The sequence below is a fragment of the Arvicanthis niloticus genome, chromosome 2 (assembly GCF_011762505.2).
Source record: "Arvicanthis niloticus isolate mArvNil1 chromosome 2, mArvNil1.pat.X, whole genome shotgun sequence".
Taxonomy (NCBI): domain Eukaryota; kingdom Metazoa; phylum Chordata; class Mammalia; order Rodentia; family Muridae; genus Arvicanthis; species Arvicanthis niloticus.
The window spans coordinates 6,633,431-6,659,975 of NC_047659.1; the positions used below are offsets into that span (position 1 = coordinate 6,633,431).

At 46.3% G+C, this 26,545-nt stretch overlaps 1 protein-coding gene across 1 annotated transcript in view; it reads left to right on the top strand.

Annotated features, from left to right (window-relative positions):
• The window catches only part of Med27 (mediator complex subunit 27), a 181,055-nt gene that overhangs the window by 68,709 nt on the left and 85,801 nt on the right, over positions 1 to 26,545 (top strand). The window lies entirely within an intron of this gene.

Sequence of the window (26,545 nt, forward strand, 5' to 3'; positions counted from 1 at the left end):
GGAAGGTCCCTGTGGCACTCTACAGCAGCTGGCACCTGTCCACAGCTGTCTTCATGTTCTGTGGACCCTCTCACAACCTGCAGCAGCCAGCCAGGACAAGCACAAGCAAGCAGCACTCTCTCTGGGTATTTTTGCATGCTGCATGCATATACATGGGCTGTGTTCTTTGAAAAGAAGCTGAGAAGCAGAAAGCTTCTTGCGGAGTGTTACTCTGTTGTTGCATCGTGTTGACTCGGTGACTCTGCACACCTCAGCACGCAGCTCCCCGAAGTCTGATGGGCCTTGTAATCTGTCATTTTCCCTGCATGGATTGTCTACTGAGGCAAGATGTTTGGCAAGAAGTGAAAGACTTTCTAATGGTCCCATAAGACCGAAGCCAAAAAGTGTTTGTTGCTAACTCTCTCCTGACAAAAGTCAGTTCTTGGTCCATCTGTTCACCATTTGTTAATTTGCATTGGCTTGAAACCTGTTTACAGGTGACATGCTATTATGAGGACACTTAGAAGCTATTTTAAGCACCAAGGCAATCAACAGACACTGTTCTGATGCCAAAGGAAAGGAGAGAGAAGAGTGTTCACAACTGTCACCGTACATTTATAATAGATCACTCAAAATACTTGGTTTCAAAGTGAGAAGTTGTTACAGCAGCCCAAGAATACAGTGGTGGAATGATTTCCTGTCTCTGGAGCCGTTTCCTGCAGAGATGGACTTTTCCTCTTTTACATCTTTGAGCTCTGGGGTTCTCAGCCTCCTGGAATCCCTTCATAGAACTTCTGCCTCATAGGCAGGATCTATATCCAGACTTCCACACAGCTCTTCACTGTGTTTGCTGTTGGCTAGGGATGGACACAGCATAGGTGGTGGCCTACTGGAGTTAGGAGCATCCCACAAAACCAACCCACAAGTAATAGATGTATAATATAGATGGAAAGAAAAACAAAAGGTAGCAGATACATCACACCATCCCAAGGAAACCCCTTTTAAGGTTTGATGGATTTTTTTTTCAGTACACACACACACACACACACACACACAAAAGAGGGGGGGGGGGAGGTCATTTTTATAAGCAAAACTTTCCAAAAAGGATCAAATTGGGATCTACTCCTCTTTCCTATGCTAGTGTATTATGAAGGCAGCATGACATGGTCTCTGAAGTATCTATCAAACATGTGCATGTTAATAGTGTAATAGTCGTGCCCTCTTACACAAGACTCCTATGTGCATTTTAATAGTGTAATAGTCGTGCCCTCTTACACAAGAGTCCTATGTGCATGTTAATAGTGTAATAGTCGTGCCCTCTTACACAAGAGTCCTATGTGCATGTTAATAGTGTAATAGTCGTGCCATCTTACACTAGAGTCCTAATCACAATACTTTTTTTGAAAAAAAAAAAAACACAACACATGATTACCATAGGTTCAGTTAGCTATTAAGAAAATTCCTGAGCCCCTATGAAGCATCCAGATTTACCAAGGTGGCTATATTAGTTAACTGTCACTTACCCCCAACCCACCACTCTTAAGTTTAGATAAATTGCCCCTGATAATAATGTTAGCAATAAGAGGCAGTCTCTGTCCTGTCACCCTCGATCAGGGTTCTGAGAGTGGCTTGCCTGGCCAGGTCTGACTCAGTCTCTTAGTGTGTTCTACCAGGACACTAGCTAGGGCCATAGTCATCAGTGGCTCAGCTCAGCTCAGGTCCAAGGCCATGCAGTGGCCCCAGCTGAGCTCTCTGACTATGGGTCTGACTGGTGTCTCATTTGAACATTCTGAGAGTTCAGCAGCAAGCCAGCCACTATTGGCTGGTAACAGGAGGTAGTGTTTCCCACATCACAGGCTTCTTGAGTGTCCTCAGGTATGGCACTGGCTTCTCCAAATGCAGCTGACTAAGGATGAGCAAGAGGAGGTTGTCCTTTTCTGACTTAGCCTCAGAGTGTCTGTTGTCCACTATTCTGTTCACTAGGGATGAGTCACTGAGTGCTAATGGCATTCAACAGGAGGGCACACACTGTCCTTTATGAAAGAGAAAGTGGCAAGGAAAATGTGGACTACAGGGGAAAGGTGGCTAAGAGCAAGCCCCCATAAGATCCATTTACTTAGGCCCACAAGTGTCCCGGTCTGTGCATCAAGCAGGAGCCTCAGAGAGGACTGAGGTGCACTTCTGCTTTCAGAAGACTAGAGACAGGGGAACAAATGAGTCACAGGGTGTCAAGAGTGTGTGCCAGGTCTTGTGCTAGACAAGACCCATGTTCTGGTCAGGGTGCTATTGCAGAGGGCTATCCTCCGAGCATAGTAGCCAACACCTTCATCGTCCTGCTGCAAGAGACTCTCAAGACCAAGCTTGTTGGCTGGTAACATTCCCTCCTAGAAGAAGAGGGTGGGCTCGCTGACCTCTCTGCTGTGGTCCTGCAGGCTCTCTTCTACACCTCCTGGCCACTTGCATGTAATTCTGCCCTAGCTGCACTTGCCCTCATGGTATAAGGAGGTGCTAGAGTGAACTGAGTATGGAAGTTAACTGAAGGACCCCTTGATGCTGTGTTAGGTAAGTCAGCGTCTGGCCTAGGATTAGACTATCCTGTGGTATGGCTGCTTTAGGGACAACTGTACTCTGAAGCCTGTTAAACTCAGTGGCTCCCCAGGTTGGACTCCTGTGGAACCAGACTTTGATTTTTCTTGGAGCTTTTTAAGGAGAGGATAGGTGTTTGTAGACATGTCCATGAGCAAGAGAGTCCCATGTCAGGTGCTGAAGAAGATCCTCTTACAGACCTCATGAATTTCACCAGGTTTCCCTCCTACCAGCTTGACCAGACTTCTAGGTTTCTAAGGCTGGGTGGGCTTTAACCAGTGTAGAAAGCAGCCAGGGGCTTCCCAGGGTTGCTCCGTCTTGCACACTCTGTACTGGTCCTGCTGAGCGATGCAGCAACCATAAACAGGAATGCAGGACAGTTGGAGAATGTGCTTTTCAGATGCACTGGCTTGAACAGTAGTCACCTGCAGACTTGGTTGTTTCTGTGTCCCATAGAATGAGTGAGTGCTGTTATCAAAGACTCCCTCTGCTACCACTCCCCCAACTCCAAAACCCCTCCTACCCACATCTGAAGAAACTTGTAAAGAGGTAAAAACTGAGTGTGTTCACAGTGTGCTGCTGAGCATCCTCCTTCCAGCTGTCCTAAGTGCTCCTTCTCAGTGATGTTCCATCAAAAGAGGCTGTCTCCCTGTTGCTATGGAAACATCGCTGGACCCTCCATTGGATTGAGGTTGGCTTCTGTCTTACGTGATCGGTCTGTGAGTCATGTTCAGAGAGACCTGTATTTAGTAGCTTTGTTGTGCTCTCTCCCCATAGCAGATTTGGGTATGCTTCTCTCTTAACATGGGATGCTAGTTTGCATTTGTGCGCTCAGGCTGAAAGGTCCACAGAACTGTGGCCTCAACAGCTAATGATGAGCTGGCTTTCAGTGGCCAGAGATGAAAGAGCCCTTTCTGCTCCAACCCAGCATGCCTCAGCCTCATTTAGGTTTGAGGGGAAACTAGTTTCTCTGAAAAGTTCCTTTTGAAAATATTACCACTATGCCATGCAGGCAGGGTTAGCAGCATCTTTTCACCACATGTTCTTGTTTGAAAAGATCCTGCCTGTGGAATCAGAGCACCATTCCTTCAGGGCCTTCCTGGAGAGGAGTAAACCATTCTCTGCTGGTCGCCTGTCCTGCGCTAGTTCCCTGTTGGCCTTCCTTTTCTGTATGTCAGAGTTTCCTTTCCCTCAACTTGTTCCTCTTAGTAAACAAAGCATACTGGTTCAAAACCATCTCCCTTAGGAGCCTGTCTGAACCATCTTTCCCTGCTGGCTCCCACATCACCCAGTTCTGCTTTGCAGCCAAGCTCTCAGAGTTCAAGTCTTGTCTTCTCTTTTCTCTGCAACCCATGTGTGGTCTCTGCTGTTTCCTCCAGTTGCTGTCTCTAGAATGGCACACAGTGGAGTGCAGACTGTGGTGTCTGCCTCCCATTTACTCAATGTGGAGCTTTTGAGATTCACTCTCATTATGTATATCAGCGCCTTGTCCTGTTTTGATGACAAGTGGCGTTTTTTCTAAGTCCTCTGAAGCCTCCTAGTGACCCTTCCTCAACGTGCATGTTTCAGTATTGTCTGAGACCTTCAAGGGAGCTACCTTCACATCTACAGCCATCAGCATGACAAACATGTGCCATGCAGTTGCTGGAAAGAAGTGCCATCAACTCCTGGCAGGGAGAGAGTGTCACCACACTCACCTGTACACAGTGGCTTTCCCTGTGTCACTGATTTTGCTCTGGGACTTGAGTCAAATGAGGCGAGTCTCCTGCTACCTCTATTCATGCCTGGCTCCCAAGATCACCCACTCACAGTTTTACTTGGGTGCTTTGTTCTCAGAAGACTCACATTGCCTTTTGTTTAGTGTAGAAACACCAGAGAGCAAACCAATGCTACTGTGTGTCCTGGGTGGGAATGAGGGGTGGGTGAGAGCCGCTCGGGTCGCTGGTATGTCGTCACCAGCAAGGCAGTGCTTGTGCGGGAGGCTGTTCTGTGGCTCACTGCCTCTTGCCACTCTCTCTTCTGTTGATTTTGAGACCTTTTGAAGGCGGAGGATTTGTTTTGTTTTCCATCTTTGTCCCCATCAGCAGCTGTGAAGTCCAAAATTCTGCAGCACTACTATAGTTGGGTCCATGGTGACCATGAGCTTGCATCCTTGTGGTGACGGTGGTGTCTTGAATTTTTTTTCACTCCTGAGACTCTTTTGTTGAGGGCAGAATGTGGTTATGTGGTGATTAATTTATATTTAAATTCATTGGCCTTGATGATGACAGGGGCTCCTCTTGCTGTCTGTCAGGCCTTTCATGTCTCACAGCAGCCTCAGCCTGCGCTGGGGCTGTGGCAGAGCATGTGTTTGGCCTGTGCTGCTGTCCCACAGAGGAAGGAAGCATGCAGATGAAAGTTTGCCGAGTTTGGGGGAAAGTCTTCAAAACTTAGGTGGAAATTCACTAAGCCCTCCTTTCCCCCATTGGCGAGTATTAAGTAACAATATTCATTAAATACCACAGAGAGGCTGTGTAATAAAGAAATAATCCTAGGCCTAGGTGGCTGCAGTTCTCCAGAAGAGCTGAAATTGAGAATATAATTAAAGATTAAAACATTGTTTGCATTCTAGAACATGGAGAGATCTTTTCTCTCCATTGCGGGACCATATTAATAAGGAGGAGATCAGTTTCCAATAACTGTTGCTGCTGAGGCTCAGTTATTAACACCCGTTACGTCGAGCTTCTGACTCAGGACTTCTGCCCTCCTCCTCCAAGACTGGCTAGCAATCTCAACCTTCCTCAAAGACAGCTTGCATGAGCTGGGGAGATGCCCAGAGGGCAAAGGGCCGCTGCACAAGCGTGGGGGAGAGCATTCAGAGCTCCAGCACCCATGTAAGAAGAACCCACTGTATACACATCTGTTTGGTCTCCTGATTGTGAAAGAGTGTGTTGAGATAGCCAGGGTTGCCTTCACAGGAATCTCAAGCCCTGCAGACCCCTGCTACCCTCTCTTGTAGACACAGTAATTTTCAGTTTATTCCTATTAGTCAGTTTGCATGTAAAGGCAAAGAAATTGATAAGAACTCTGCCATAGCCGGCTATGTTTATAACTGTACCTAATGGGCCACCTCAACCCAGGGACAGAAAGGAAACTGGTGCAAGGCTGCCATCTGGTCTCCAGAGCTTTTGAGGCCAGTCTAGACACTCAGCCTCCCAGGGGCTAGGGCGAACCCAGAGCCTTTTTCCACCCAGCCTTCTCATGGTATTTCATTCCATCTTTGCCACTGCTTGCACCTGTTAATTTCCCAGTGCTATTGTAAGAGACTTGGAAAGCATTTTGAGGCCAAGGGTGTGGAACTGAGCGACTTCTGGCTCTATCTCTTCATTGCTCTTTAGAGTCTCTGTTTGAGGGGAGACAAGCCTGTAATCATTGTTAGGCTTATGTCCTTGTGTTATTGGCAGGTAGAGGAGGAAAGAGACTGTGAGTCTCTGAGGTGGAGGAAAGGCATGGTGTGGTTCCTGTGCAGGAGAATGCTCTCTCACTCCTCAATCAGTAAGGCTTTAAGCCCAGGCTTCTCCGTGGTACCCAACACACTCTCCCAGTCACCCAGTTTCTCCACAATATCTCAAACACTGATATGTAGCTTTCCTGGCTGATAAGGCTGAGAATACCTTTTTCTGTGTCTCTTATTGTCTCTGTCTCTCTGTCTCTCTGTCTCTCTGTCTCTGTCTCTCTCTGTCTCTGTCTCTCTCTGTCTCTCTCTGTCTCTCTCTCTCTCTCTCTCTCTCTCTCTCTCTCTCTCTCTCTCTCTCTCTCTCTCTCTCTCTTTCTCTCTCTCTGTATGTGTGTCTGTGTGTCTGTGTATGTGTGTTTGCGCATGCATGTGCATGTGCTTATGGAGAGCAGAGTTCACCCTCTGGTGTCCACCTAGTGTCCACCTTGGTTTTAGAGTCAGGCTCTTTTCCTGGTACCTGAGTGCTCTTCATTCTCTTAGGGTGTCTGGCCAGTTAGCTCTTGGTATCCTTCTGTGTCTTTCTCTCCAGTAGTGTAAATAAATAAATATGAAATACCATGCCCAGCTTTTTATATAGGTGCTGGGGATAGAACTCAGGTCCTCATGCTTGTGTAGCAACTACTTTACTGAGTCATCTCCTAGCTTCCCCAAAATGCTTACAAAGATGCTAAATGTCATCATGGTACCCAGGACTCACTGTGAACCGTACCTGTAAGCACTGAGTGTTTAAGTAACTAGGAACCAAGGGCCATTTAGACAGACAGAGAGGATTGTAGGGGAAAGGGTGCAGAGGTTGGGCTTAGAGCCTTTCACAGAGGACTGTGCCCAAAAGCCAGCCTTAGCATACTGTGGAAGAGCAGGCCCTTGGGGCTGGCGAGCAGGGTTCAGTGTGTGGAAAGTGGTGTATTAGGAAGATGAATCTAGTGGCAGGTTGCAGATGAATAAGCTAATCCTTTGTAGCTGTTTAAAAGATAATTGGTTCGTGTTACTTATCTTTTATCCCCTCTCTTTGGGCAGGAGAAAAAGTCTCTGGGAGAAATAAACGAGGAATCCCTCATAAATATTAATGCAAAAATCTGTCCGTGGAGAATAAATATAGGGACATTTTGTTTTAAATGCTCTATATCGTTGCAATTCATTAGCATATATGTTGTAAAAGCCACTTCTCTTTGCTTGAGAGAACTGTGTTCCATTCAGCTAATAGCCACAGACCAAAATCTATAGCTTGTCAGGGATATAGTATTTGAGACATATGGCAGAACTTTGCTCCTTGTTTCAGCCAGAGAGGTTCTGCTTCTCGAACTCAGAGGACTGCCTGTCAAAGGATGCCTGATGTTCCCAACCCCCTTCCCATCTGGCCTCCATTGCGACCTTTGATCCACTCTCTATGTACTCCTGTGTTCTTTACACTCAGAGCAGGTGAGGTGTGTGAACAGCCAGGCCAGGAACATCATGGTGCAGAAAGGGCTTGTAAACAGAGAGAAGCATTCCTCTCAAGGCATGAGCAGCTTGAGGTGCTCACAAGCCTCAGGCAGAGTGATGGATGGGCTACACTTACTTTAAATACGCCAGCATCCTGTTGCCAAGCATGTGGTCAGCATGCCGCTGCTATTGGAGTGGGGTCATGAGACTGTCTTGTTGTGTATGGTACTGTTGGGCTCTCTGTACTCTTGCCCGTGTTTATATATACACTCATGCCCTTATCTGCAGAACATGTTTACAGATAATGGAAACTGAGTACTGAATCTCATGAGTCCAAGTACATTTTTCCATATGAGCTCATGTGTGATGAGCCCACAGTGGGAGAGCAGCGTTCTTTCTTCGCAGTTTCACAGACAGAAGGCTCTTGTTGCCACAGATCTTAGGAACCTCAGCATGTTTTTATTTTTTTTAAATCAAGTTGGAAACTGCTTTTTCACTTACAAGAGTCCTTTCCAACTTCTCTTTGGCAAGTCCAGGCTGCGGCATGAGTGGAGTAAAGGTTCTTAGAATGTAAGTTCTGGGATGCCACATTGTTTATCTGAAGATGTTGCAGACTGTGGCTGACTGCTGGAACCTAAAGCAGCAGACAGCAAAGCCATAGATGGTGGGGGAGACTGTATCGGAAGCCTTTATGATAAAATGTTGGGACTCTAGGGAAGTGCACAAGATAAGTGACAGGTGGCAACAGGAGACCACTGAGCTATGGTGACAACTCTGTCACATCCTGTCCCATTGAACTCACAGAAACCTGAAGCCATTAGCCCAGCTCTGGTCAGCATGGGCACCTGCAGCCCTCAGGGACAAGCTTTGACCCCAGCCCTACCCCATCCTGCATTTGTCTCAGACTACATGTAACACAGACAGAACTGAGAAACTGTCTTCTGTAGACACTGAATCACAGAGCAGTTCAACAGACTAGGCAACAGTAATAAAGAACCTAGCCGTTAAACCCTGAGTGGGACATGGCCGCCTGCAGAATCAGTTGAAAATGATATTTCATTGTGCCCTCTAATTGCATTTCTCCTTTACAAGGTGATTTTATCCAGGAAGACAGCTGTCTGCTGTGGCTATTACATCACTGGCCATTCGGAGGCAAAGGAAGAAAAGAGTGAGTGGTTCCTAGAGGCTTATCAGATAGGCCCTGGTGCTTTTAAAGCGTGGCCTCAAGTCTGAATCACAGTAAAGAAAGCTGTCTTCATTATATGTTGAGTTTGCTTAGTACAAGTCTTCCAAACAGCAGACATGATGAAGTAATTGAAAGTAAAGGGTATTTGTTTAATTCTTTTGCATAACAAAGAGCTGAGCATAGGATTTTTAGCTTTCACATCGCACCATAGGGTTCCCAACTAAAGCTGGTATGAGACTCTTTGAAATCCTCTCTTCTGCCTGGGCTGGAAAGCAATTCCTGTGATCTCCAGGGGTTCCTGTCTGCCCCTCCCCACCACTGGCCATTAGTAAGCTATGAAGAAAGAAGGAAGTCACGAAAGTCTCCGTGTAGCATAGAGGTGATGGAGAAGCAAAGAGCCAGGTTTTCTGTTTACTTCCGAAGAGTCCAGAAACTCACAGGCACAGTGACCACCGTGAGATCGGTCCTGAGGAGGAGGTGGCTGTGTCTTAGCCGGAGTCACTTAGGGCAGAATGGACTCTGGTCTTGTGGCACCAGTTCACCCAGCACTCACTGCCAGTAGATGGACACACAGGAGTTCTCTGCAGTAAAATACATTGTTTGCTGCCCCTGTCATATTGACGTGTAGCTTGCTGGGACATAAATCTCTTGAATTGGGGCTAGTGTGGAAGGAAGTGGATATTTTCCTTCTGTCTGATGTAGAGGCAGGGCCAGTGGGCAGGACTAGTCCTACCCCTGGGCACTCAAACATCTGGGCCAGTGTAGAACAGGCTCCCAAGCAAAGAGGACAGATAGCCAGAGATAGCCACCACTGCTCATTGGAACCATACAGGACGCTTGTGAGAGAGACCCAGCATCCTGGTGTTAACAGCTCCCCGGAGGATTCCTGCAGGTACCTGAGATGTAGAGAACTACCGCATCCACTGAGATGTGGGGGGGTTCTCCAGGCTGGTGCTTCTGGAGAACTTGTGAGAGCCTGTAGTGTGCAGCAACAGGAGCACTTGAGGAAAACTCGCAGGGCTCACCGAGGCACTCATGGGGCCTGTTGGGTTCAGCACAGGAGGTCCAGTGTCAGTGCTGGTTACCTCCTTCATTCACTTTAGCTCATGGCTACAGGAAGACAGGGGCTCCACTTTCAGTCTTCGCTGTGCCGTTGTATATAATATTCATGTAGTTAGTCTGTGTAACTAGACATGCTACACTGCCCTATAGATATTGAGAATTAGTATATTTACGAAATCACAAGTATACAATTTAGGTTTTTAAAACTAAATGTATGTATGTGTGTATTTGTATACACGTGACAATTTAGTTATTGTAGATCCAGTGTATATTTTTTTCTTTATAGCTATTATTTAATAGCTATATTTTGTGATAAATCATATGTATTTAAATTGTGAAATAATGTACCAGTACCACTTTACAATAATCAAGAAAATGAAAATTATTTCCCACCTCAAATATTGCCCTGTGTCCCTTTCCTGTAAATTAGTTTGTATTTTCCAGAACTTTATGTCAATGAAGCTATATGACACATACCCTCTTTTTAAAAATCTGTCTTTATTACTTGACGGCATGACCATTGAGATTGAGCCTGTTTTACATGCATAGATCATTTCTGTTTGCTACTGTACAGTAGTCCGCTGAATATCCCACAGTTTGTACCTTTGTCGTGATGACAGTTGTGTTGCTTGGATGCTGCGAATAAAGCCATCCTGACCTTTCATGTACCAGGCTTTGTATGGATGTGTGCTTCTGTTTTCCTGTATAAGAACTTTGGATTGCAGTATCTTGGTCACATCATAGATATATGTTTAACTTTTTAAGAAGTTGATGAACAATTTTTCAAAGAAGTTGTATCACGCCACATCCCTAGCAGCAGGGTTTGAGGTGCAGGTGCTCCATGCCCTCACCCACACTTCCCATGGCTGACAGCAGCAGATGTGTGAGTAGGGGTGCAGTAGAGTCCCCTTGTAGCTCCAACAGGCATTTCCCTGATGACTAGCGTTGCTGACTGAACACCCACATATCTTCTTCGGTGAAGTGTAGGCAAGGCTGGACCTTCTGTTAGGGTCAGTCAAAAGCAGGTCAGCATTTCCTTTGTCGGCTTCAAAGAGGCCTTAATGTACTGTTAATTGCAGCTCTATGGTTGATTATTTGCTGAGTGCCTACTGTGTGCTCATCATTCCCTCAGCTGCCATGGGGATTTCAGAGGAAACAGATGGAAACCAAAATGTGCAGGGGTCTAAACACAGAGCTTCACCTGTGTTTTCTGTTCCTTAGCTTCTTTTTAGCTCTTGCCGTCTTCCTTCCTGGGTAGCTGTGATAGCTGTGGTCTGGAGTGGCTGTTGGTGGTGACAAGCATCTAGCAAGCTTTTTTTTCCCCCCTATAAGAATACTTACTAATTTTTGAGCCACTGATCTAAATTTATGCTATTCTTGTAATTCTTTTTGTTTACTCGAATTTTGTTTGTTTGTTGAAACCTGTCTTGCTGTGTAGCCCTGGCTGACCTAGAACCCTATATAAAATCAAGCTGGCCTTAGATTTATGGTGAACCTCTCACCTCTGCCTCCTGAGGGCTGGGATTATAAGGGCTACTATGGCTGCTTAAATTGACATTATCCTCACTTATTTGCACTAAGTTCCACTTTGTGTTCACTTTCATGATTCAGGGAAGAAAACCTGATGCCTGCCATGCTGGATGCAGGGAGCTGGGTGCTGAATAAGCAGTTGAGGGGCAAGTAAATATCCCTGAAATCAGAGTAAGGCCTACTAAGCAGACACTTCCCTGCCCACCCTGTCTTTGATCCAGTGACTCACATTGCCCAGTGACCTCATTCTTAACCTTCTGTAACAAGACTTGGGTCTTAAAAACAGCTTAATCTTGAACTACGGAGGATATGCACATAGGACGGGGAGGTCCCCAGGTTTTCTTTTGTCCAGTCTGCAGAGATACTCCTAAAGTACCATGCATAGTTCCCAGGTCTCTTCTCCAATGTGTTCTGGAGCTTGGGCACACCATTGAAGGGCCATGACTCTTGGCTCTAAAGACTTTCTTCATGGCAGCTTTTCTAGCTCCCCATGTGGTGGGTAAATCTGAGGATTTCTTACTATCAGAGGGAATGACAGGGCATCACAGTGCTCTAAAGAAAATAGGCCTGTAATTGTCTCACAGGCTTACAGTAACATTTACTTCATTCTTAGCAATGCTGTGAGCATGATTTCCAAACATGGTGGTTCTAGAAAGCCCTTCTCCCCATTCGCCATTTAACAAAAAAAAGAAGTTGATTTGAAGTGGGGAAGGGGTTTAGATTTGGGCATGTTGGAAAACCTCTAACAATGAAATTATGTAATACATTAAGTTGAAGCTACCAATTGCATTTTCTCCCTCTTCTGAACCTCTTCATGTCAGTTGGAATGGACCTTACCCCCACAGGCACAGATCTGACTTTCCATATCACATGTGGGCTGGAATGGATTTTCTCAAAAATATGGTTTTTGGCAGATTTTTATTTTTAACAAAGGAACATTTAGAATTTAGAGGTCCCTTATGACCAATTAATTCAATGCAGTTTGTTCAGCAGACATGTAGACACTATGCAGAACTGTCCTCACCCCAAAGGAACTTCTGTATTGTTGAGGAGGCATATTTGGGGCACCATGAAACTCAGACTGGAAGAGCCAGGAGGCATCTCTTCCACCACCTCCTGTGTTAGGGAAACTCAGGCTGTCGAGAACTCATCTGGGTTCCTGAGGTTTTATCAGAATCGCCCTGCTTGCACCCCCTTTCTTCTTGAGTAAGGTGGATTAGAAGAGGCAGACAAATCTGGGATATAGAACACAGTTACAACTGTCTTTCCCCATGATTTTGTATGATCTCTGAAGCCTTGCTCTGATTTGCTTTGCTGTTCTTAGAGGTCATCTTCCCACTTGCTGAAGACCTGTCTGTGAACCCAGCGTCAGTCAAGCTGGTGGCTCCAGATTCTTTGCAGGTGGAAGGGCGTGGCTCTCTCTATTGCAGAGCTTTATGCTTCAGTGTGCCTGGTGGCCCTGGAGCTTTGCCCAGTGCACACTGCTTTTTGGCAGAGGCAGTACTTTATCAGCCAGGATAGACAGATACTTCTGTGCAACAAATGAGTCTAGATTTATAGCCTTAGAGTCCAAGGAATGAGAGGACAGCTCACTGACCAAAGCCAGTTAGCCACAGGGGGGAAAAATGAAGCTGCAGTCACTCTCCTCAGCTATAGGTGTGCTGACACTGGTGCTCACACTCTGTCCCCAGTCCCCTGATGCAGAGCTGGGTGTGAGGATTCTGGCAGCCCACTTGCTAGCTGTACAAGGCATGGATGCTGGGGTATGGTGTGTTTATTAGGGGGTCAGTACCTGGGAAAGAAGGAGAGGAACAGGTCTAGCCAAGGGAGAACAGTTTGCCTGCATTTCAACAGGGCCTTGACCAGTACTGCCTGGTGCTCAGCAGGAGGTGCCCTTCTGTATCCTGCCTCACTCAGTCAGAAGCTGCAGGGGCTCCAAGAAGGTTATAGTGCAGTGAGGCTTCTACATACAGCTGGGGCAGGTGCTGAAGGAGCTGACAGCTGGAAGCTGACTGCCCCCACAGCTGGCCACAGGGGATGTATCTCACCAACCCTGCTCTGTAGCAGTCTGAATTCTGGTACCACATGGTGGTGTTTCAGAATGCTAGTCATTGATTCCCCATCCCTAGAAGTATGCTTGCACAACTTCCAACACCAATGGTGAATGTTGCTGCTGTCACTGATGCTCTGCTGCTGTCAACTGCCCAGCTATCATTCTGGATTCTACTCACCCTTAGCTGCAGAGCTGGCCCAGGGAGACACATAGCTTCATTCCTGCCATACGTAAGTCCCCATCACCAGAAGCCTAGAGTCACAATGGGTGAATATACTAAGACACCAGAGACTAGTCTTGATGCCACCTGGATTCCTGCTCATTCCTCTGCCTGCTTTTCAGAGCCAGTGTTGAGGCAAGATGATGACACCCCTGTGCTCCCACAGATTCTAAGACCAGGATTGCAGAGTACCCAGGAGGCAGCCATGCCATGATAACAGTGGAACTGCATCCCCCTGGTCAAGAAGTATGGTCGGAGTCCTAGGAAAGGGATGCTCCAAGTCTCTTCTGAGTGTAGAGACATTTCTCTTGGTTCCCCTTGACTTCCAGACATGTGTATTCTTTCCCCCCAGAGGCACAGCATCCTATTGATTTGATCCCTATCCTGTATCTTGGGGGATGGTACCTCATCTTTGCATTGAGATGTCCTGGCATCATAGACATCATTCCTTTGAAAGTAGACTGCTAGCCCCCCAGGATAAAAGATGTCAGTTCATCAGCTTCACCAAGCAGATGTTGGTTGGCCTCCTTAAGGAGTAGCCTGTCTTAGTCACTCAGTATCATTCTCTCTTGCTGGCAGATGTTGATTGGCATCAGTAGCCAGATCACTTCAAGAAGGGTATGTTCATGTTCAGCCCATTTCTGTTGCCATGGCCACCTTGAGTGGATATATTGGACAGACAGTGGGCTGGGAGTCTGATTCTAGTTGCCCAGGGCCTTTTCCTTGAGGGTGATGATGACATGTGGGCTCTCCCACCCTTTCCATTCCCCATGTGCCCATGCACGTGTATACTTCTGTCCTTGTCCTGACTTACCGATCTAAGTGGGCCACCCATGAGACCATGTATCACATAACCTTTGCTACTTACTACTCCTGTGGGACATGCAGTATTGCTATACTGCTGAAGGCCCACCCACTGGACAATTTCCCCCCATTGCTGATTTTTGAAGCCAACCCCGTAGATCTGTAAGTCAGCTGATATGCGCTTTTGACTGGTGCTCACTTAGAAGATGACCCAATTGCAGACCGAACTTGGGCCTTTTCTTTCTCTTTCAGTTGGCCATGTGGGATTCCTTTGCTCAGCCATAGGTGATGTGTGTGTGTGTGTGGGGGGGGGGTCTGCCACAGCCATGGTGGGTTTTCTATTGTGGCAGAGGGCAGGAGAATGCTCCCAAAGAAGAAAATCTAAGTTATGTACATTCTGTAGAATATGAACTGGGCTTGATTCTATGTTTGATTGGGATGAGGAAAGAAAAGGCATTTACTCTGAAGTAGTTTTACCAACCTTCAGTGGTGACATTCATAAAGATGATCCTCATCTGACATGGTGTACAGTGAGGCCCTCTGCCTGTGGCCTTATAATGATCTCCAGTCCTCCAGGAGCTATCTGGTTTCTGCAGAGGTCAGACTAGTGAACAAAACAGATAAGGTAAAGACCAGCACTCACAGCCTTGAGATCCTTTAAGCAGACACAGATCTCCAGCATCGCAGTATTGCCTCTGATACAGTATAGACTGGGAGTGGACAGCAGCCAGTCAGACCATTGGCCTTCCATACTCTGGTGGGTTTTATGCACAGAGGACTCCATGTGGTTGTTGAGTAGACTGTCAGGTATGTTGATCCGAGTTTTATCCCATCTGTATAAGCACCCATGTGTCCCCCTCAACAAAACTTCAGGTCTCTAGGAACTCATGTCAACCTTAGTTGGCTCTGCAGTGGGCTCTGAGCTTGAACGAGATGCTTGTCTGCGGGCTCCGCTCTCCCTCAGTCCCCAGGACAAGGGTTTGTGCTTTGTTTGACTCCATCTTTCAACATGGCAGATAGGGTTTGAAACAGAAAGAAACTTGCCACAGAAAGTAGCTCAAGAAACTGCTGTTTATCAGTAGCTTTAGGTCAGACCCTAGGAATAGAGAGAATCCTTGTTCTTAGAGATTAGGATATGTGGTAGATAAAAAAGAAGAAGGATCGGCCCAAACTGCACAGCTTCTGGATAGACTGAGTCTCCACCTGGGGCTTCCGTTTATCTGCACGCCATGTTCCCCGGGCTCTTTGAAATGACTCGTCTTAATCCTTTCCTTTGTCACACAGGGTGACGGTAATGGAAACATAGCTCATATCATGTCCCAGATGGCAGTCACTAAGTGTTAGCTATTCATATGTCATGGCAACAATTATATGTGGTGGCAGCAGTATGTCCCAAATGAGTGTTGTGAGTACTGAGTGTCTCAGGATTCCAGCAGAAAGCTGTGACAGAGGGTCCATGACGGAGGGTCAGGCCTTTGTGCCTTTCTTTTGTACTTCTCTTTTCAAAGAAGGCACCAAAACAGATACATTATAGACTGAAGTGTTCATTAGAACGTGGCAGAAATTCAGTCCCTGTTTGCACATACATGGTGGATAAAAATGAAGGCAGGGCCCAAAAGGCACAGCTTCTAGATAGACTGAGTCTCAGCCTGAGGCTCCCATTGATCTGTGTGCCACATCCTTTCTACATCCACAACCTGGAGAAAGACACCTGCCTGTGTAGACTGTAACAAGACTGTTCTGTCTCCTCCATGCACACCTGGGCCACGCCATGTCTTCTCCCTGCACGTATGTCTACTCAGTGTACACAGAATACAGTTTTCCTCCCAAAGAATGCAATTTAAAGTAATGTCATTACAGTGGTCCCTAGATGAACTTATGAAAGCTCTCCTAACAGACAGTCAGAGGAAATGTCTTGATTGCTTATAATTAATGAATCATGTCGACACTGAGAAATCTATGCACGCCTTCCTGAACCTTCAAAGGAAAATTAAATCCTACTTTATATATTTTTGTTCAGAGTACATGTTATTATTCATATGTTATCTGTAGTGCCTTGAGATAGCTGTTGCAAGGACAGATCATTTACAGAGTCAAGTTAAGATTTCCCTGTCACCCTGAAGTTTAGCTCAGGTCCCTTCTGCAGTGTAGGTAGGAGGCCTGCTTAAAGGTAGGTTTCTTGTTTCTAACAGTTGGTTAGGAATTAGTCCATTTTGAATCTCCACAGCAGCCAGTGCAATTAGCATGTTTCTGCCTAGGCTCTCAGGGGTTCCTGCTGGGTTCAAGGATATGGAAGGAGCAGCTCTGCTGTAAAGTGTCACTTCTGAATGGTTGTGGCTGAAGGTATGCCTCCCTCAACAGGTGCAAACTCAGGTCTCTTGTGGCACCTGCAGTTTTGAAACACAGCTGTACTTTAACATAGCAAGCGTCTGTTGTTTTCTATGGCTGCCTCCAAGATATTTGGGTACAAGTCGCAGTTAGGAGAAACTGTCAGAAGTTGTCTTGGAAAGAAAAACAGCCTCCTCTTGCTGTGTTGTGGGTTATGACTGAAAAGCTAGGTAGCTCTTCTTTGCTCTGAGCTTTAGCTCACACTCAGGTTTCCCATTGTACCCTGTGGCCATAATGCCGATTACACTGATTAATGCATTGACCACAAGTGTTTATGGATTTTCCACCCATGTCTGATTAGCACACAGTTATATGCCCTTGGCTATGAAGAATTTATAATCTGATTGAAGGGTGAGATTGTTTTCAGATGCAGGTAAGAGAATATCAATTCCTGGTGATTTGTATAGACTGTCTGTCATGAGAGTGTTGTGAGCTGAGGTCCTGGGAGAGGGTCAGCAGCCAGCTTTGCTGCGTTAATGGAAACCCTAGACCTAGACAGCACCTGCATTTCCTAGGCAAGGCAGACTTTAGCTGAAGTGCATAGAGTTAAGGGTGAAGATTACCCCTTGTAGGTGACATGGGAATGGTGGCCGAGTGTGCTGTGGGACACAGGCACAAATGTAAAAGGACAAGGCAGCAGTTCTGACCTGTCTCCCCTCAGGAAAACTTAGAGGATGCTCAGCACACTTTTGGGGTGAGCCCGCTGTGAAATAACAAGGATCTCAGACACATAGCAGGGTGATCTTGTGGCCACATAAGCAACACACTCTCTCAGGAGCCTAGGCCAGAACTCTCAGGGAAGATCGAAGAAGAAATCCACGTAGAGGCTTCTGCACAAGGCAGCGGCAGGAGGGTCCCATCAGAGCTCACTTCCAAGATGTGCTGAGAAGCCCGGGATGTACCATGGGTGTTTTATTGTAGAGTCTCTTCAGGCTCCACATGGACAGAAACAACTGGTAAGAGCTTTGACCACTTCAGAAAAGAGTGGAACTGGGCTTTGGAAGAAGTAGATTTCCTGTAATAAGGGTGTGGAGAGGAAGTGTTGGGGCAGCTGCGTGGGACAGCTAAGGAAGACCAGAGGTGGAGCTTGTTCTGTGTAGGTTTGAAAGAAAGATGGCAAGCAGACTGTTGTGTTGGTGTGGGCAGCTGTGGGGCTTGGTGGCTGAATTCAGGATTTCTTGGTGGCAAGCTGAAGTCTAGCAGTGACAGAGTATCTGTGCACGTTCCTGCTAATGTAGCTATTGTTGGCATCTGTGAAGACCAACTGTATCTTGCTGGGGTAGGTAATGGGGACTTGGTGACAATGTCTGGGCTTTGCATTGTCCTTTGCCGTTTGGTTAAAGAGCATTTATGCAGTGGGAAGGAGAAATGAAGCAAGATGTCAGGATGTGTGTAATTGTTAGAGCTGCCTGACAGGAGACTGTTGTGACTTTCCCTTCCTAGTGGGGATGTTTGAGCATCTCCATTACAGAGAACTGAAAACACAGCAAGTGTCACAAAAAATGTGGGTGGACCTGGTGCCACAGAACCATATGCATATTAGGAAGTAGTCATGGTGAATTCCATGTTATGTATATCTTACCTACGGAGCACCAGCCAGTTGACTGGCATCAGGGCCTGCTGCCATCCCGAAAGGGAGGTCCCAGGCACAGTGGTGACCCAGACCCCTTCCTTTGTCTTGAGGAAATCCAAGAGCAAAGCTAGTCTCCATTATGTGCGCTTCCATCCCTCCCTATAAAGCTGGTGCTTCACCCACACAACAAAGATCACTGTGAACTTTAAATGAGAGGAAGAATCATTTTATTAAAACACCCCCAAGTACATTCATCAGAGCGTGTGTAGTGAATGGTTTAGTGTATAGGTGGCATTGATGGATTAATTATTTTTAGGTGGAAAAGTAGCAGACAAATACTATCCCTATCCTTACATCATTTTCTAGAATTAAAAGGCACAGTCACACTGTTAAAGAATTTTAAAAGAAGAAAGAAAACAAACTTGTAGTTTGCCTACCCCCACCTTCGTCTTTGGAGATATGATAATCCTGGGTAGCCTAGGCTAATCTTAAAATCACTATATAGCCTAGGTTGGCCATGAATTTTTGCCTTAGCCCCCCTGTGCATTGTGATTATGGGTATATATGCTGACATTATTTAACTTTTTATTTGAGGTTTTTCAAGACAGGGCTTTTCTGTGTAGCCCTGTCTGTCTGTCTGTCTGTCTGTCTGTCTGTCTGTCTGTCCTGGAACTCACTCTGTAGACCAGGCTAGCCTCAAACTCAGAGACTTGCCTGCCTCTGCCTCCTGAGTGCCGGGATGGCAAGCACCCCCACCCCTTCCTGGCTTATTTAACATTCTTAATATGATTTTAACTTGTGAGTATTATGTTTACAGAAATAAGTTTCCTAGCTCAGTTTTTGTTGTTTTTAATAGTGTTTTGAGGCAGAGTCTCACTCTAGGTCCAGGATAGCCTAGAGCTCACTTTGTAGCCCAGGCTGGACTCATACTCATGGCAATCTTCCTGCTTCCCTGAGTGCTAGCTTACTGTACTTGTTCCTCTTAGCTTATGCTTAAAACTTGCAACTCCTAAATCCCCAGCCCTACCAGGTATTCATGGCTATGGCCTCTGTCCTTCTCAGCTTTTGGCTTCAGGCTCCTCCAGTGTGTTCTTATGTAACTGGGAACCCTGAGCCCTGGCAGGAGAGCCGTCACCTACGTGGCACCTGGTAGCCAGGCATAACCCCCAAGGACCCCATTTCCACTTGATGTCTTTTCTACTGCCTCAGTGGGATCCAAATTAAGGAGATCCTTTTGCACCCTGTCCAACAGGGAGAGGTCCAATTTCACACATGATTTGTCATGGCTGCTCATAGCATTTTAATTGTTTGCTATTGTGTCAAAATATCATCCTCCTGACAGTTTGGACAATATAAATGGAAAGCAAGAAGTAGAAAATCGAGTAGTCTACAAGAAAGTAAGAATGCTTTTGCAATACCTAAAGGCTGTGGCGCTAGCATCAGACAGACACTTGCTCCCTGGCTCTGTCAGCGTGTTGTTTCAGGAGGCCATAATTTCTCTAAGTCAGAACCTGCTGAGGATGAAGTTCCTGAACTTGAAGTAACCTTATAAAGGTCTGGGTCCTGCCTATCAGTGCTTCCTCAATGAGCAGATACTCCACCTGCTTTGGGAGCACAACATACCGGAGGAGTCTCCTGACTGTGGTGTACCCCACTACTTTCTACACATACTCAACGCTGTCCTTCAGCTTATTGCCCTATTTTAGGAAAGCCTCATTACAATGTTGGGTTTTGCTCCAGCATCTAGTCCTCAGTGCTGACATGTAATCATCTTGCCCTGAGGAGCTTTTGAACACACAGACACCCTGGAGGCTTAGACTCTTCCTACTTGCACATTTAGTTAAACAAGAAAAAGCCCAAACCCGTAATGCACCTACATCAGTCATCAGAGGGGCTGGCAGTCAGGGCAGGTGGGACAGCAGATTATAAAATTGTTACCTGAGTCTTGTTCATGACACCTATTCAGGCTAGCAGCACTGCAGTATTTAGGAGGAAGTTCTACCCAAGATTTTTTAGCCTTAGCTCAGTTTATTATTATTTTTTTAAGTTAAATGTCCTCCAGGAAAGGGTCATGAGTCTTCCTTGAAAAATACTAACTACTGAGTCACAAAGTACAGTGAGTGGAGGGATCACCCAAGCTGCTCCAGTGCAGCAGGTCTTTAGTGACTGCCTGCAGGGTGGAGGGACTACCCAAGTCACTCCACAGTGCAGCAGGACTTTAGTGACTGTCTGAAGTGAGTGGATTCCCACAGGGGGCACTGGGAATAGAACAGTGTTCTAGCTGATGGTTCTGGTAGAGAACAACAGGGCCACTTATCCATTTAAATGTACAACCAAGGCCAAATACTGGTCAGAGATCACATTATTAAAGGGTGTGAAAATCCTCACTGCATAGCCAGCTAGCACTCAGGGTTAGTGAGCTTTCTCATGTTATTAGGAGTGTGCAATTATGGCTAACAAGGAATCAAGATTTTAGGATCTGGAGTGGCTCAGTATGCAAACATAAACACCTGAGTCCATAGCCTCAGCACCCATGTCAGGTGCCGTGGTACACAGTTACAATTACTATGGCAGGGAGGCAAAAATAGGAAGGTCTCCAGAGGCTTGCTGGTCAGCCAGCAGAGCTGAATTGATGGACTCAGGTTCACTGAAAGACCCAGTCTCAAAAGATAAGGTACAGAGCCATCAAGGTAGAGGCCTAATGGCAGCTTTTGGTCTCTACTACACACACCTACACACACACACACACACACACACAGACACAGAGAGAGACAGAGACAGACAGACAGAGACAGACAGACAGAGACAGAGAAATCAAGGTTTTGCATATTATATAAAGCTGGAAAAAAAGCTTTGTGTTTAAAAGAAAGATGATGCAATGTGACCCACACATACACACACCAAGAAAACCAAAGAACAAAGGAAGAACCCGGGACTGATGTAAGACTGGCCTTAGTCTGATGCCAATGGACAGCAATGGTATTAATTCCCACCAAAAGAAAAAGAAGCAGATAGCCACCAATAAGGCTTTGCCATGCATCACATGTTGGAGATGGGCCTAGAGGCAGATTCTGTGCCCCTGATGCAGAAGACTTATGAGGGACCATATTAAGTTCAGGAAATACATGTCAGTGGTCAAGAAAGGGAAACTTCCAGCAAGAGAGTGACATCCACAGGAAGGCCTGATGGGCCAGATTCCCAGCCAGGTGATGGACAGGAAGGGCCAAGAGAGAGACCAGGACTTACTCTAAGAGCCCATGGCAGATCAGGGTGACAGAGATTCCAACAAGCATGTGCATGATTTACATATGTCCCTATTTAATGATGTCCCCATCATTAGTGTGCTGCTACCCCTGCAGAGATGTCATCCCTCAGGGTCAGAAGCAGCTTCTCCAGGCCCTCTGCAGACCCCTTCTCTTCTCTGCCCTGACTGGCTTATTATCTTATGTCCTGGTTGACAAAGTTCTGTTTAAAATCGAGACCTCGTTTGTCTTTTTCTCCACTATAGCCCCAGAGCCTGGAATATGCTTGCCAAACCTCTGCTGACTTAGAAAATACCTACAGGGTACCTGCTCTATTCCATCTGTTGTGGGAACTCCGGAATACAATGGCAGACTAAGCACAGACCCTACTTTCTAGCAGAGAGCACGTGATCAGTAGGTAGTGTGCAGCTTGTTGGGAGGAGGGCAGTACCTCAGAGTGGAGCTGGCAGAAAGGGCCCAGAGAACCCAGCCAGGGAGAATGCCTTGAGGTGGTGACAGAGGAGCAGATGGGGTGCTAGCCATGTGGCCCTCATGGGGAAGGTGTTTGAGACAGGCACGCCAAGGACAGGGGTATTAATAAGATAGGTTGGGGGCTTGCATACCAAGCTTGGGCTTCCTCCTGAGACTATAGGCCTGACACCAGCCCTGCTCTGCCGCTGTCCAGTGTCTGGATCAGCTGAGCAAGAGGAATTTGGGCTGTAAATGACCTTGGGCCGCTGCTCATCCCAGGCAGCTCTGCCATGGCATGATGCAAACAAGAGTTCTTGTTTTATACATTGTTTTTGAAGTAAACAATATGTGCTAATCTCAATCATTAAAAAGTTCATTTAGGACATTTATTAGCACAAATGAATTCAATTATTTCAAATATAGAAGCAAAATATTGTACAGGATGAAAATATATGATATAATTAGACTATTAATGAAGACATTCACATACCTCTGCATGATTGAAAATGAAAGCTTAACAGTCTCGAAAGGACGGTGCTAAATATTTACATATCTATCTGAGATGCTAAAAATACTCATTGTTAATTATGGAGGAAGGGCTAGGTTTAAAGTATTTCTTATTTCTCACACCAAAGTCAGACCCACTTCCAGCAAGTCTCCCTGGCAGTCTTTGAAATAGAAGTGCTGCTGCAGTGGGAGTGGGCGCTCCCCAAGACTCATCGTCCATGTTCTGTAAGATGACGGAGCATGTTGGGAAAGTCTGCCTGGAAGGTTGGCCACTGTTATCTACATTGTAAACTCTCTGGAGATGTGATGAGGAGACTGAGTGCATCAGAGGACAGTCAGGGAGCCACCAGGCAAGGAAGGAAAGCACCCTGGGCCTTTCTTCCCAGGAAGGTCTGCTTTGGCCTGGCTAACTTTGTTCATCCTTTTATGCCTCTGTCAAACAGTGGTAAATGGAACTTGTGGGGTAGGGTTGTAAAATATGATTAGAGAGCAGAGTGACAAGCCTCATGCTTGTCTGGAGTCCTGCAGCAAGGTCTCCTGGGAACTTACCAGAGCTCAAGCCTCTGTTCATTGTACCACCCCCATGAGACTGCATGGTAACCAAGTCATCAGGTGCTTAGTCTGCTTATTAAAGTGGAAAAGGGGGGGTTGGGGAGTTCAGCAAGTGAAGCACTTGACTTGTGAGAGTGAGAACCTTGGTTCAAATCCCCAGAGCTCATGTAATGCCAGGCATGGCAGTGCGCATCTGTAACACCTGTGCAAGGGTGGCAAGATGGGAGACAGATGTTCTCAGAATCATGCAGGCCAGGCAGGCTAGGTTACCAAGTGGAAAGCCAAAGATCTTCCTCAGGGAAATAGACAAGGACTGACCCCTGGGGTCCTCTGACCTTCACGTGTATGCCATGGCATGTGTGGGCTTACGTTCACATGAGCATACAAATCATACACAAGTTGAAAATAGAAAAGCATTGGTTTAGTGCAGTGATTGGCAAGCCAAGGCTCACTGGTCATGCTTCCTCAATACAGTTCTGTACAGAGTCATGCCTACTCATTTGTAAATCCAAAGAGACTACACAGAGGTCAGTTATTGCCACAGAGGTCATGTGATCAGCAAAGCTAAAAGTATTTGCTCTCTGGACCTTTAAGAAAAGGACTGTTGGTCCTTGGCTTAGAAGACCAGTTCTGGTCCTGTGTCCTGAGTTCACATCCACACCCCATTTCTTCCTGACTATTTAATGGTGGAGCATTGTGTGCTCCCTCATGATTGTGACGCCATTGCTCGGGATGACTCGATCACTGTGTCCTTCATAACGTGCCATGATTTACTAGTGATTCCCGCTCCGGTCTGGCCCAGCTGGTTTGCCACTGGCCTTGCCACTTGCTTGTTTACTGTCGCCCTCTTACCCTGTGACCTCGGCTCCCTTCTGGCTCAGTGTGGCCTCACTGTTCCTGTGAGCAGAAGAGCTTGGCTTCTTCGATGCATTCTGGGGCTCTGGGGCTTTCAGGGGAGCAGAGTGAAAAGCTGCTGAGCCATGCCAGTGTCCAGGCTGGAGCTAGTACCAGTGCCAGCATCCATCATCACTCAGAGCATCACTAGACCTTGTCAGACACCAGGGCACACATCCTGCCGGGAGCCAACAGCTGATAGGCTGCCACACATGGAAGAGTGCAGACAGTATCCAAGATGTGGCATTTGCTATTTATTTGTGTGGATATTCTCTATGTGGGAGTGGGCCTTTCCCCAGGTGACTTCCTACTGATTGGAATCCTCTCTTTCTCTAACACTTCAAAATAAAGTGGGGAAAAAAATGGGGTCAGTTGTTAAATTTGGTTGGAAATGTGAGGCCTGGTTTTTCTTAGAAAGTGTGCCAGTCCCTTACCTGGCAGTGTTCCCTTCTTTCCATATCTCTTGCTGTCTTCAGCAGTAGTGTGGTGACTTAGGGCCTGCAGAGCTGGTTATAAGTTACCATTCTTCTTCATGTTGCCTGCCTTCCTTCCTTACATCCTGCTTTGCTCTGTCATTGTATTATCGTACTAAATATTGTCTTGCTGTCATGGATGCAAGTGAGCTTCAGTATGTACAAGAGCACACACACACATACATACATACACACATACATACACACATACATACCCCCCACACACACATATACATACCCCCCCACACACATACATACCCCCACACACATACATACCCCCACACACATACATACCCCCCCACATACATATACACATACATATACACACACATACATACACACACACACACACACACACACACACACACACACACGCACACTGTAAATCCTGAGCCCTTCCTGATGCTCCTCTCCAAAGAGCAATTCCCTCTTCTGGGAATACAGTAGCAACAGTTAGGGTTGGTGCTTACAAATGGCTGCATTTTAAAATAAACCCAGAAAGAAGAATAATATCATCTGTGCCTCATGTGTGTTTGACTTCTTCGTTATCAGAAATTGTATTTTAGTTTCATCTTGGCCCAAGGGCCCAGATTGCAGCTATCCAAATGGCTGGTGCCTGTTTTGAAGGAGAACATCTTTAGCAATCACTCAGAGCAAGCATCAGAGAATGAGATAGATTGTAAGTTAGCCAAGACAAATAATGGTTTCTCTTAAAACTTGTGACAGTGCTGTGAATGAGCAAGTGTTTATACAAGGTATGAGGTAAGTCTCATGTAGTCACAAATGGGAATCCCAGCCAGCAGCTCTGAATCGCCTTTATATTTTGGGTAACAATTTCGGTGGCGTTCTTTTTTGCAATTAGGAGCCCTGCTGCTTGAAGACACCATACCCTCATCCAGATTGAGTTGGGATAAAGAAAGTTATGCTGATTTTTCTCTCTTTTTCTTTTTAAAGTGTCTAATCTTTGCTTTCAAAATGTGCAAATTCTGTCAGAAATTTGGGTGACTGAAACTCTTCCCCCAGGGTTTCATTTTCTAATCTGCTCCATTGAGCCATTTCTTCCACTAACAAGGACTTAGACAGCACTGGGCTGTCTGCTGCCAGCTGCCACCTCTGTCAGAAGGCACTCGACAACCAAGCTGGGCAGCAGGGAAGAGGTTAAAGAGCCTTTTTAAAAATGGGACCAAGCAGGCAAAAGTGTTCCAGTCCCTTTCCAATAAGCAGTTAAAATGCATTTGAAGAAGTTTTCCATGAGAATGCAGCTCACGGATGATTGACTGCAGTGTGCTTACTTTAAGAACTAATTGGAAAGTGCTCCTGTGCCTGGCGGGTTCCTCCCACCAGTGCAGAGTGATAAGGCCTTCTGTGCCCCTTACCTTTTTACCCTGAGGTCCCATTTGTTTCACAAAAGAGGAAGGGCGGGCACAGGAAACTGCTCGCTGTTGGCTGTTGTGGCTGTGAGCTGGGCCTGCCAGTCTCCTTTCAGCCTCCCTCGGCAGACAGAGGAGTCTCTTAATCAGCGGTGTCTTCTGATTGTAGGAGTCCACCGTTTGGGGTCAAAGTCAGGTGTTCTCTGAATGAGAGGAACAGTTTTGCCTGCCCCAGCATTTGATAGCTAATGAAGTGGGTGGCTGGTTTATTTCCAGAGCAGCACAGTGCTTAGAGCAGGTGCTCTGGCCCAGCCCTCATTTTCTCCTCTCTCCCCTCCACTCACATTCCTTTTTAAAAGCCGCTTGCATAGTGTGAGCTGTGTTCTTGTTAGTGATGTGTTTGTACTTTTGACAACTCACAGACCAAAAGCCATTTAAAGAGACAGTTAAGGTTTGAGGCTGTAGTTCTTAGGAATTTTTTTGGTTACATTATGTTTCAAATAAAAACAAAATGATAATTTAGGCAAAGCACATAGCCCGAGGTTTTAAGAACCCAAGAGAGCCTATAGATTCCTGAGATGGACTCCACCCTCTGTCCACACCCATTGGTCTCTCCGACCATCTCTCATGCCAGGTTCTGTGCTAGTTGTAGAAAGAACCCAGTCCAGAAAAGTGACCCATTCCAACATTAGTGACTTCACCATCGAGCAGATAGTTCCATAATATTGCATGGACTC